The 13,125-nt window shown below is 42.3% G+C and overlaps 1 protein-coding gene across 3 annotated transcripts in view; it reads left to right on the top strand.

The window, feature by feature from the left end:
* Positions 1-1,277: 1,277 nt before the first annotated feature.
* FER (FER tyrosine kinase) overlaps positions 1,278-13,125 on the top strand; it is a 147,136-nt gene continuing 135,288 nt past the window's right edge. For all 3 annotated transcript variants that reach the window (XM_027656837.1, XM_027656838.1, XM_027656839.1), the window contains exon 1: positions 1,278-1,331. The gene's annotated coding sequence lies outside the window, so the exon portion shown is untranslated. The remainder of the gene's footprint in view (positions 1,332-13,125) is intronic.

Below are 13,125 nucleotides of genomic sequence, written 5' to 3'. Positions count from 1 at the left end.
CTGTTTTGGAAGACAAAGGCATGAACATCTTAAAAAGAGATGGAAAACTGCACACAGCAAAAGTTTCACTACATCTCTTTAAACACTCTGGTCTAAAAAGAAGCCATGGATAGGAATATGATTGCTCTGTGCACATCTTGTTTTTTAAACTCCTTCCTAAATACCAATGACCGGCAAATTCTCAAGAAAGATATTTATCTGTAACTTAACCTGTTAAGGGGCTCTTCTGTATGTATGAAACGGATTGTGTTCCCACACTTCGTTATTACTACTTCATTACATTGCTTTTCTAAATTGGTTTGAGCATAATCTATTGCAAAAGATAATATAAAAAAAAATTAACATTCATGGGTTTTCCCTAAACCTATCAAGGTAGTGTCACAATAATAGCTTTTCTTTCTTTTCCTTGAGTTCTTTTTTCCTTTTTTTCTTCTTAATTTTATTTTTTTCATTTCCCCTCATTTTTTCCTTTTACCTTTTTTCCTTCCCCTCCCACTTTTTTATTTTTCTTTCCCCTTCTCTTACCCCTTTTATCTTCCCCTTTCATCTTCCCCTTTCTTCCCCCCCGTTTTCCCCTTCTTTTTTGCTTCTTTCCTGCTTCTTCCCCTCCTTTTTATTTTTCTCCCTGCTTTTCTCTCTTATTTTTTCTCCCTTTTCTCTTCACCCTTCTTTTTTCTCTCCTTCCTTTCACCCCTTCTGTTTCCCCCCCTTTTCCTCTTCTTTTTCCTGCTTTTTTTCCTTCCCTCTCTTTCTTTCTCCCTTCTTTCTTTTCCTTTCACCCCCTTTTTTTTTTCTTCTTCTTTTTTCCCTCTTCTTTCTTTCACCCCTTCTTCTTTCTCTCCTCTCCACCTCTTCTTTTTGTCTCTTTCTCTTTATTTCTTTTTTTTTTTGTGTGTGTGTACGTCCTTCTCGCTGCCTCTCCCTGACGGAGGGGGACTTCTTGTCCATCTGCCCGTCATGCCCGTTTCTCAGGAGTTCCTTTCTCGGCATTTGCCACTTCTCAGCCTCACATCGGCACCTACACCTCCCGGATCGACCACCGGCGTCCCGCGGTGGGCCCGGGGACGCGGGATCGGCGTTGCCTGGATACTTGGGGCGAGCGCGCGCGGCAGGGGCGGTGCCGGTGGCGCTCGTGCCCCCTCCGCCCCTCTCCGCGAGCGCGTCACGGCGCGAGGGAGGCGGACCGGGCCGCGATTGGCCGGGCAGGAGAGGGGCCGCGCGCCGCCCGTTGGCCCGCGCGGGTCACGCAGGGCGGGCGGGGCCCGTGACGCGCGCGCGCGGCGGCGGCGGCGGCAGCGGCGGCAGCAGCCGGGGGGGGCTTGGCTTGTCAGGTACGGACCGTCCGCACGGGGGGCGCCCGCCGGGTCGGGGCCGCCCCCGCCGGGCACCGCGACACCTGGAACAACCCGGGACGCTCGGGATACTCTGGGACACCTGGGACACTCGGCCGACTCAGTGGGGCGGGCGGGCCCTGCTCCGGCTCTACCTGAGGGCGGGGCGGGCACCGGCGCCGCTCTCGTTGTGCCCTGGCGGGGCGGCGGCGGCCGCATCCGGTGGCGGCCCCGGCGGCGTCAGGGGCGCCGCTCGGCCGGCGGCGGCTCCGCCCCGGCGGGTCCGGCACAGCCGATCCCGCCCCCCCGGCCCGGCTTACGGGGGGCGCAGGGTGGGATCGGTCCCGGTCCTGCGGTGCCTGGTGCCGTGCCTTTGGTGCGCGGTCCTGTTCTTTTCTGCCCGGTCTCCTTTCTTTGGTGCCCGCCCTGTGTGTTCCCGTCGCGTGCTCCGGTTTGTGCCGAGACTAGCGGTGGCCCGACCCTGTGATGTTGCGCCTCGCCCCTTCCCAGTAGATGTAACAGCCCCGCAGGTTTGGGTTGGGCTGGTTTTTTTTGTTCTTCTTTCTTCCTCCTCCTCCCGTGGCAGCGCTGGTGTTCTTAACTCCTACACTGGATTTGGAGCCCGCACGGTGGGGCCTTCCCAGTCCTGCTGCCCTGGCGCTTTTCCTGCGCGTTTTAGTGCTTTGTGTGTTTGTGCTTTTGGTGTCTGCAGGGATACTAAATACTCACATCTTCAGTGTTTGACAATTAAGTACATAGAAAGGCATTAGACATCCCCTGTCGTGTTGAAATATGTTTCTGTTCGGTTTGACTTCGGGTAAGCATACGCCTCTGGAAGTGACACAGACATCTGGGGTTTTGTTAGACTTTTAAACGAGCCAACTCGTTTTCTGTTTACAAGATGGTATTTCATTGCCTTTTAAGTAGGTGACATAACTTTTCCCTGCTTTGAAAACAGACCTGCTCAAAGTGACTTTGATGCTGTGCTGTGTCTAATGGTGCTTCCTTTGAGAAGTTGTGATGTGTAAAAAAATCTGGGTGACGTGAAACTTTTTGACCAAAACAATCTGCTGGGTATTATTTTAAGTTAATTTTACCTGCTAAAGAAATAAAGAAATTGGTGATACAGTTTACTACATGTAAGTGCTAGTCTTTGGAAGACTCCAGGAGATGGGACATTCACACTCACAGTCAAAGCAAATTGTAAACAATTGACGATTATACAGTAATAATTATTGTTGGTGACACCAATGTATGTTTTATCATTTTATAGATTCCTTTTTAGTGTGTTGACAGAAAATGTTAGTACTGTTACAACTTTAAAATATTCACGTGTGGAATGCTAACCCCAAAAGGGTTGGGAGATATTTCTTTGAAGGAGAATATCAGGTCCTGTATGTGCAAGGTTATTTAACTAAGCAAAATCTCAATTATCCATCACCTTTCTTGATTTTCTACAGTAACTTTATGTCACAGCTGAATGTTTCAGAGAGAGGTCCTTCATCAGTTGATGTTTTTATTGCCAATGTATAAAGTGATCATTTAGAAATGATTTGGTACTTGAAAGTAAAGACAGGCCATAGAACGGGCTGGGGAACTTTAGGGAGCTGCAAAGGAAGGTAAGATGGGTTTACGTTAAGGGAGAAGTAGAGGTGACTTTTCCTTCACTGGATTAAGGAGAATAACGGGAAGCAAGATTTGGCTGTGGGGGGCAAGTCACACTACAGTTGGATAGGATGTTTTTCCATACTTAAAATGTTCATAGTTCAGTGTCATTCTTGCTGCAGGGGAGAGCAGAGGTGCTTTGTCGACTTGAAGTAGGTTTGTGCCAGACATGATTGTGGGGCAGACATCTAGTGGTCTGTTCTTTGTCCGTGAGGAGACCTCCTCTCCCTGCCCGATTTGCCTGTCCTCGATGGGATATTCCCTCAGCTGGGAAGCAGCAGGGTGAAGGAAGGTATGTTGCAGTGTCAGGCTGAAGGCGTAGAAAGTTGGCAGCAAGCCCGGAGTTGCTCCATACAAGGAGATGGGCTAGGAGCATGAGGTCATCACTTCACAGGGAGGAGTTTTTTTGTGCTATGTGGGAAGTGGGTCTAGGAAAAGGAAAAGAGATTCTTTTGCTGGGGGGGGCGAAGAGGGAGAGGAGAAGAGAAGCAGCAAGAGAAGAGAGGAAAGCCTAAATTCATTCCAGCAGGAAGTATTCTGCATGTATGCTCTTATCCTAAGATAAAACTTATCCTAAGAGCTATACTAAATCCACTTAGTTCTGTCCTAATCATAGTGTTGATGTGTTTGCCTTATAAAAATGGGTTTCAAAAACTTGGTGGAGAGGATTATTATACAGTAGAGATAGTCGTGGTATTGTTGAATATTCACCATTTTATTCGGGATTTAAAGGGTTTAAACTACTCTGCATGAAAACAGGCAGAAAGTTTCTGCTGTGTGACATTTACGTTAGGTAACTGTAGCACTTCTTTGCAAAGGTTTATTTTGGAAACTTGTTCCTAGTAGTGATCCAATGGAATTCATAGTTTTGTTTTCAGGGTTTGAGAAAAGATAGTTACCTCTCTTTTTAAGAGCTATGTGTGTGGTCGCATGCAGTGCATAGGAAGTTTTGATAAGAATTCTTAAGAACCAGCAAGGGTGCTTCTGAAATGGCTATTGTGTGTGTGTGTTGTTTGAGGGTTTTTTTTCCTCATAGGATGGTTTCGTTGGATGAAGGGTTTTGATTGCTGTCATCTTGTAGCATGAAATTGTATTTGAAAGCATGACTGTAATTTTTTTTATTTCCTCATGCAAGTTTAAGTTTGGTTTAGAGTGTAGTCAGTAGTATGTGTTTCCCTGATGATGATAAAAATAAATTTTCAATAAATTAGGACTTAATGCTGTTTTTAATCTGAGTGAATTGTACTTCACGACATCATTCTACTTTGGATCTTGGATAGCTGTTTGCTCTATCCTAACCAGCCTCCTTTGCATTGCTGCCTTCTACACTAGAGAGAAAGCCAGATGGCTTAACCACATACAATTCTAAACTTTCTTTTTCATATCTTGGTTTCTTACTAACCTACTCACAGTAGAGATGTGTCATAGCAGTTTGTAGAGACAACTCTATACTTGTAACTTTGCTGCACTTCACTGACTGATTTCTTGCCAACTGTGCGGGTTTGTCAGAATTACTCAAATTTGAAATGTATTAGTTGGCCTTTTAGAACCTTGTTTATGTTGTGGACTGGCACCTTGAACAAAAATGGTATTTTATTAGGCTTTTTGATCTGGTTGCTCTTATTTTCTGCTGAGGGGAGAGTTAGTGCTCGGACCAAATCTTTCCCTTAAGTTGTTGATTGGGTGAACATGGAGTGACAGCAGTAATTGCATCCTGTGAGACATTTCTGTGATGCAGGTCTCTATTAAGACAATCATATGAAACTTTTTCTTCATGGGAAAAAACCCCATCGTGTGTGTACTATTAATCTGTCCTTTAGGTATGCTGTACAATATTGCTTGCATAATACTGTAATCCGTTTGCAGCCCTGTCTTGTTAAGGGCTAGTAAGAAAATACCTAATGAATAACTACTTAATAGTTTGTTATGTCTTGGGCATTTTTCTATGTGGTATTGAAGTCTTGGTCTGAAGACAGCTTTCATTTGTCACCACTTGATCTTAAGGGTCTCACAACCTCTTCATACTATGGTTTTGGAAGTGAGAAGCTGAGACACTAGGAAATTAAGCATAAAACTTCCCATCAATAAAAATTCCCATCATTAAGACCTAGTGAAAAGTTTGTGAATTGTTGCATATTATGTAAGCACTCTTTGCCAGAAGCAGAAGTAAAATCCAGAATACTGGTAAAATGCATTAATCACGACTTCTTTGTTCCCTGAAATTTCCTGTTTAGTAACTGGAAAACATACAATTACAGCAAGGTGCATGATGAGGTCGTGAAGGTAAGCCCCTCTGACAGAATGCTGACTCATACTCAGGGCACTCCATCCTCTTTAATAAAAGAGTTGGGCATTTATGGAGAAAAGCACTGTGAAAATAATTACACAATCACATAATGCATATTCCAAAGCGGGTAGCATTTAGGTTTTGATCTCCAATTTGTGAATCTCTTAATTTCAGTACTTGGTTTGTCAGCTTTGTTGCTGTTTGCCATCTCTGTTTATACCTAACCTTTTGCTTTAGAAAATTTGGAAAAATCTTATTTCATACTTTAACAGCATATTGTAACTTACATGGTTGTATTGGGTCTGGCTGAGCTGGAGTTCATTTCCCCACAGTAGCCCTCACAGTGCTGTGCTTTACACTGGCAGCTAGAAGGGTGTTGATAACACATCAGTGTTTTGGCTACTGCTGAGCACAGCACCAACACTGTAACATTCCTTCCTTAGCTGAGGGCAAGATCCTGGGAGGGGACCCAAATAGGCCAGCTGACCCAAACTGACCAAAAGGATGTTCCGTACCATATGATGCAGCTCAGATATAAAAGCTAAGGCAAGGAGCTGGAAGGCAGGCATTCATTGTCTGATGGCTGCCTGCTGAGGAACCCTTACCCGTGCTGAAGCCCTGCTTCTCGGGAGTGACTGCTGCTACTGGGAAGTAGAGAATAAACCCTGCTGGCTTTCGCTTTGCTTTTGCATGCACAAGATTCTACTTTGCTTTCACTTTAAATAAAGCGCCTTATCCCAAACCACGAGTTGTTTTTCCACCTTACTCTCTCCCCTGTCCACCTGGGAAGGGGAATGATAGAGCGACTGGGTGGGCACCCAGCGTCCAGCCAAGGGTAACCCACCACAGTGATTCATCATCACATTTGTAATGTTTGCTGTTGAATTGAGAGTGGCAGTTATAAGTTGTATTTCTCAGTACAAAACAAAGTTGAAAAGGGCATAAATGTAATGGTTATTTGATAAGACAGGAATAATTTTATTGAATATTTGGTTCTGTAATGCTCAGGAAAATAGCATATTAATAATGGCTCAACTGGTGGAGGTTGTTAGCTGCTTGACTAGTAAATAAAAAAAAATTCACTCCTGGTGAACCTGAATAAACAGAAAAGAGTAGGATTGTAGAATAAACCACAATCTTTGAATAAATAAAGCTTGTTCTATCTGCTGTTATATTGTATAAATTTGTTAAAATCTCTTAAGTGTAGTGTACTGCCACTGTATTTGTTAAAGTTCAGCTTTTTTGAATTGTGCTGAAACTTTTTTTAGTGTTTTGTGTGTCTTTCAGATAGCATCTGACTTAGTTGTGCCTTCTGCTTTGAAATGTTCATGAGTGTAACATAATACCCCACAGTATTATTCTAAGTAAGTTTCAGGAATTACAGATAAGGGGTACAGTCAAGTGAAGTGGTTAAGTTGTAAAACAATGACAAGCTTAAGCACTGTAAAAATGGTATTTTTCAAACAAGGATTGCTGTCCCTGAAGGGACTTGCTTTTGTAGCCAGTGTTAAAGAAAATCATGTGATTTTGCAGTGGCTTTTTACTGATTAAAAGACAGAGAACATGGAATCAGAAAAACACGTGCTTGTTTATTGTTTATATATTTATTGTATATTGCTGCTGTGAATGGTGTGTTTCCTCCTAAGGAGAGTTATCTCTCCTGTAATTTCTATAATATAGTTTTTTACTATTTCAGCAGATATGCTAACTGGAGCTCACCAATTGGCCTGATTTGCCAAATACAGAAAAAAATATTAGCAGTTTAAGTGTGTATCTGAAAAAGCAAGGAATTGTAAAGGGCCTGTAGCAAAGATAGAGGAAGGCCATTTAATACCCAGTTTTGCCTTCTGAATTAGGTGAATATTGAAATTGGAGTGGAAAATCATCCGTGAATGTGTTAAATAAATCTGAAGTTACTATTTTAACAAATTTAACTGCCATCGAGATTATCTGATTTATCTAAATGATTTTTTTTTGTAATGTGAGAAGGTAATTACATGCCATTCTTATTTCAGTTTGATTCAATCCTTGCCTTCCTCCATGACCTCTTAGTTTTCCATGCTGCCTGCTTTCTAGCTCTGCTTCTCTGGAGCGAGCTGCTACCTCTGAAAGGAAACCTGCCCTCAGCTCATGGGATAGTTTTCTCCAGGCTCTACTTCAGCACACTGCAGCAGAATTATGTCCTTTACAGAACAGTCTTCCAGAGGTGTCCTATTCCGGTATGCTTTGTGTCCTAAGGCTTCATGTTTCCACGGAGCTTGTGGTGCATACGCTGTGCAAAAAATCAGTCTGATGGACTGTAACAAGGTAGTTTCTTGTGCTCTGGTATTTCATCACCAAAGTCACCCCAACCAGGCTCGAGGAGCCTAAGTGGAGATGTGAGGATTAGCAGTATGGTTGTGGATAGTCTGCATTCTGGGGGGTGGAAGCTACCTTTTCCAAAGTAGTGATTAAGCAGATGGTTGTTAACATTTGTCTATTACAGTAGTATGGCTTCTGTACCTCAACATAATTTTTCTCAAGTGAAGTTCAGATTTTAGCTTTAAAGATGCAGTCTGTCAGATTCCCCTCAACTGTCTCTGAGTACAGTAAGGCAAGAATTCTAAGGGAGCTAAATAACCCTTGCCTTCAATACAAACATTACTATCATCCCTAACTTTTTTGTTTCTGAAGAATACTCAGGAATGGTGTTATGTTATGAAGGACATTGTCCTTTTAAATGAACTATTGGCTTCTTGGTATAAGTTCTGGAAAGAATAATTTTGAGATACAGAATGAAAGACTGGGCATAAAATAGTAATCTATTTCAATAAAGATCAGGTAGGCTGACTCTTATGTATGCAAATAAATTCCATCTGAAGAGTCCAAGCATGCATTTTTTTGTGCACCTGTGCACTTCAGTATCACTTGTCCAGACACTTGAAAGATGAAACATCCACAACTTTTACTGTTTGTTATAACATCTGTTAATTAAAGCTTGATCCATATATTATTTCAAATGAGAATAATATGCTTTAGAAGGAGTGTTCTCTGTAAATGGGAAGGTTGATGATACCCTAACAAAACTGTCTGGATCTTGTTGCCTAAAAGACTGAGGAGAAAGAACGACTCCAGGCCCAGTTAGGTAGGAGATAAGAAAGCAGAAATTTTAATGAGCCTCCAGGCTCCAGGAATACAAAACCGTCACGCGCCCTTCGACCCCGGTGCTACGGTTTTATAATGATGTCCATCCAATCCCTGTTCATCCACCCCCTGGTTCTGCCACATTCCGTCCCTCAGCACACCCCTTCGGAAATTGAGTCTGGGGGAGTTTGGGACCCCTCTTTCATCATTTTCCTCTTCATCACAGCATGTACAGTCCTTGGAGTCCCTCCAAAGTTCCGAGCTTGAAGGCCGTTGTGCCCATTTTTACATATTTTGGTGCAGGCGTTAAGGTGCTTTCTGCAATTCTACGTTGAAAAGAAGACTGAACAGCTAATGGACTTCTGAGGGATTGATATGTGCAACCTTTAGGCTACTGCCATTACTTCTACTGGAAAATACTGATAGAAGATATAACATCGTGAGAAACATACTACAGCTACATTTGAAATCTACATTCACTACATAACTACTTCTAAAGTCTATAAAAATTAAAAAATCAAAAACTCTAAGGCAACAGTCTGAAAAAGATAGGGTAGGTTTCTTCGTGTGTCTTAAAAAGTTAGCATGGTATATATTGGTAGAATGTATGTATTAAAATTTGTTGCACACTTGAAGTGTTTAAGAAGATACAACTGCATAGTTCAGTCATCTGCCTTTCTACTGACTGCCTTAAAGTGAGAGTAACTCTACTCCATATGACAGAGCGAGTTATCACAGTATTTTCTAGGACATGGAGCGTGGGAAGGTAAAGTTCAGGAGCAGCAAACAAAGGCTTGGGGCAACACCTCCCACTGAACCACACTATATGTTATATTTCCTGCAGTGTAACAGTCTGGAATATCAGCTGTTGGGAAGGAACAGGATTCTCTCATGGACCTGTGTTCCTCGTGACCAGGTTTTCTGTACAAAATGCTGTATAATCAAACTACATTATATGTGATACAATGGTGACAGGGAAATAAGTGACCTCGAGAAGACTGACTGAACAGTGGGTTAACTAAGCAGAGGGTTTAAGGAACCAGAAGGATGTAATTAGTTTAATGAAGGAGGAAAGAAGAGGAAGCATCCTGATTGCTCTTTGAATTTCTTTTTGAAGAGCAATAAATATTTGGAACTGGATTATGCTTGTCCTGAGGAGACTAGTATTGTCATATATTACAGACTCATGGCAGATTTGTTATCTAATTGCTTTGTCTGAAATGAGAAATTCTGGCTGATGTTGGGCCATAAAAAGAAATTAAACTGCCTCTAGACTCTTAAAAGTATTTCACATCCTGTGGATTTATCTTTTTCTGTGACTGTCCTTAAATCTTGAGAGCTAATACAGTGCTTCTGGAAGAAGCTCCTAATAGTATTCTTGATTGGTAAGTTGAAATGTACAATGGCAGCAGCTAGATGAGTTTTGGGACCTGAAATCTTTCCAAGAGGAGTTTTAGATGTTGCTTTGTCATGATGAGAGACTGTCAGCACTGTGTGAGAATTCTTCCCTCCTCCTCTTTTCCCTGAAAAGATGCTTATGTAGGTGGCCTTGGGATTGAGGTCTGCACATGGGTTTTGTGTGTGTGTTCATTTTGGCTTGCCATGTATTTATCTCAAGACAGATAGATATCAACGTATGAAGCATTTCCTTCAGAGGTGTGGGTTTTTTTTTTCAAATAAGGAAAATTGCTTCCCACTTTCAAAGTAGAGAAGTTGGCATCTAGTTGAATGAAAGAATTCAGCAAATAAATAAGTTAACTGTTAGTAGAGTAACTCATTAGTCAGCATGATTACTACAAGTACTTTTTAATTTCATTGTTGACTCTTGCCACCACTTTTCCTAGAATTTGTTTCCACTTTCACTTTTAATCTAAGACAATACAATAATGTCTTGAAAATGCAATACTTTGATTGTCTTTTGCTTTAATACACCAGGTAATATACACTTTAAGCAAGCTGGAGTCACTGATGTGTTATTTTATTTTATTTTCAATTTGCATCCAACTTTTGGATATTGTAGCATTATATGTTTCTTTGTAATTCTAGAACAGTCCTGTTCTTTAGCTGTTAGAATTTGTTAACAGCGTTGCAGATACTGGTGCACAGTGTCTTCCACATGAGAATAATTTTAATCAGCCTTATTCATGTTTTTGTTAAGATCTAGTATGGACATAAATGTTGCAACACTGAGGAATTGAGAGTTCAGTGAAAATTCGTTGTTCAGGAACTCTGTATTGAGGCCATGCTTTTCTTTGGCTTTTTTTGCATCCTGGAACTTAGTTTAAGGAAAGTTCGATTCTTGGAAAAATAAAGGAAGGAAAGCTCTTTTTACTTGTAAGGACATGAAAGGTTATAAGAAATTAGGTGCATTTGCCCTTTGAAAGCAAAGGGCATGTGTGTGACTTACTTTGTATGCACCACCAGCTTTTTTCAGAGTTAACAAGGCAACAGCACTGAGTGTCAAGTCGTGGTGGCAAGGTCTGACTTCTGGCAGCTAGCCTGGCTCTTCTATTCCTAAACTGTGTGTCTCAGTTTAAGGAGACTGGAGTGTTTTGCTAAGGAAGATGAGTTATGAGGTAGACCAAACTCCTCTCTCTCAGCAATTGTAAATCCCAAATTAAGAGGCTTCAATTGAAGAAGTATGGAAAAAGGAAGAAATAACAACCCTTTATTGGCAGAAACAGTAACAGAACACAGAAGCAACTGAACAATAATCCTGTAACCAAAAGCCCCCTTCAGAAGGAAACAGTCTGATACTTCTCTGTCCTCTAGCGCGTTTCTAATCACGGTGGGCAGGGGGCGCTGTTGGATCTCTGGAGGAGCAGAGCCTGCAGTGCTCGGTGTTGGTCGGCAGGGGGCGCTGGATCACGGGAGAAGCCGACAACGGAGATCACCCTCCACCGAGGAGAGGAAGGGGAAAAGGGGAAAGAAGGGCAGTTTCTTTCCCACAAAACTCACGATTGCCTGCGGCTGGCTGTGGTTGGGACTCCCCACTTTCCTCTATGAGCACAGACCCTTCAATGAAATCTGAGCAGGTCCATCTGGCGACAGAGCAAACCGCAGGCAAGACAAGGCCAGAGAACAGCCAGATGACCACGTTGAGAGCAAAACGGCCTCAGAACTTTTCCAGCACACACCTTGCCCCTGTTAAGGCAAAAAGTTAAGTGCCTCTTTCCAAAGAGAGGAGGGGAGAAAAACTCCTTCCCCCCACACCCCAGCCTTAGAGAAAGCTATCAGCCTGGAATGCAGGTCAGCCAGCTAGTTCTTTTGTATAGTCAATTACCCCTTCCCCCTCCCTCCTTCAACACCTTTTACAGCGGGACAGGGGAAAGGAAAATTTCTACTTGGACTTTTAGAACAAGTAAACCTATGACACTGTGTCTGCCTTCATCTTCTTGTACTCTTATGTCTGGTGAGATTCAGTCTTGCTCCTTACCTATGTCTATGAGGTAAAAACTTCTACAGGGTGAAAGCAAAACTAGTTGAGTAACTGCACCTAAAATCACTTGCTGCATGGTTCACTGCCAATTGTCAGCATTTCCCTTCACACAGTTGTTTTACAAGAGGCCTGAGATGATAAAGAGTGTGCTGAGAAACTTACCGGGGGAGAAGCAAAGAGCTGCAGGTGTGGCGGAGAATGAGATTACTATTTAGAATAATATTGGCAAATGGGAGATGTCATCTGGAACAAAGCAGGTGTCACTGAGCATGAAAACTCACTGTCTGTAGGCTGGACTGCATGGATATGAGATGGGGGAGGAAATAGGGAAAGGTGCAGGTCTTTGGAAAAGGACCTGGAATTTTTGTTTACTAAAGAAAGAAGGATACACTGTCATGTTATTGGGTTAAAGCACTTGGGTAAGGAGCTCAAAATTAATTTGAAGGAATTTCTCTGCTCTTCTCAGATTTCTACAGTATCCCACTGTTTTATCTTATGAACTCTGAGATTGGGACCAATTGAAAGATAGCAGTGGTCTAGAAAATATTAAAAGATTGAAATGATTAGAATGGCTTAGTCAAAAAATTAGCATATTCAGGTTGCAGAGAAATGGCTCTCTGCAACCTCTCTCTGTACCTCAGTTATGAGGAAGGGAAGGTGAGATTTGGTCATGGAGAAAGTTTTTCCTAATACCAGCAGCAGAGGAATACTAAATCAGGTAGTCTGACAAGATATGTGGTTCTTTGGTGGAAGGTGAGAGAATTAGATGTTGTCTTTATATAAGCCTTATACAGGATTCTTAGGGACTTACTTTCATCATGTCTATTACTACCATTTGCACATGTGGAGAGAATTCCAACAGGTAAAGTAAAACTTTATGTATCCCAAAAAGGAAGCATGCCTTGTGATTCTAGTCAGAGGATCTGAGAGCTGTTTTCTATTGGTTGGTGGGGTTTTTTTTGGCCCTGCTGAGGAGCATAAATCCTGTTCTCTAATGGAACTCACTGCTTCTTATTTGCATGTATTTTTAATAAAGATCATGGCTCCCTGAGCTGCTAAAATAAAGTGTGGTCTTCATACAGCTGCAGAGGTAAGAGAGTGATAGGTCATTGTTTGGGGATGTTTGTACCCAACCAAGTGTAATCCACATAGCTCAGTACTTGCTCCTGTGAGATAAGAAGTCTATTGGCACAAATATAGAGTAGTAGTTCCTGTTCTGCTTTTGGAGTTTAGAGACATCTTGAGGTGGAACTTTTGCTGTTCTAAAGGTCTGCTTTTTT

Source organism: Corapipo altera, unplaced genomic scaffold (genome assembly GCF_003945725.1).
Source record: "Corapipo altera isolate COAL_440 unplaced genomic scaffold, ASM394572v1 61281, whole genome shotgun sequence".
Taxonomy (NCBI): domain Eukaryota; kingdom Metazoa; phylum Chordata; class Aves; order Passeriformes; family Pipridae; genus Corapipo; species Corapipo altera.
Note: the sequence above shows the minus strand (reverse complement) of the source record. Positions and strands in the feature narration are given on the sequence as shown.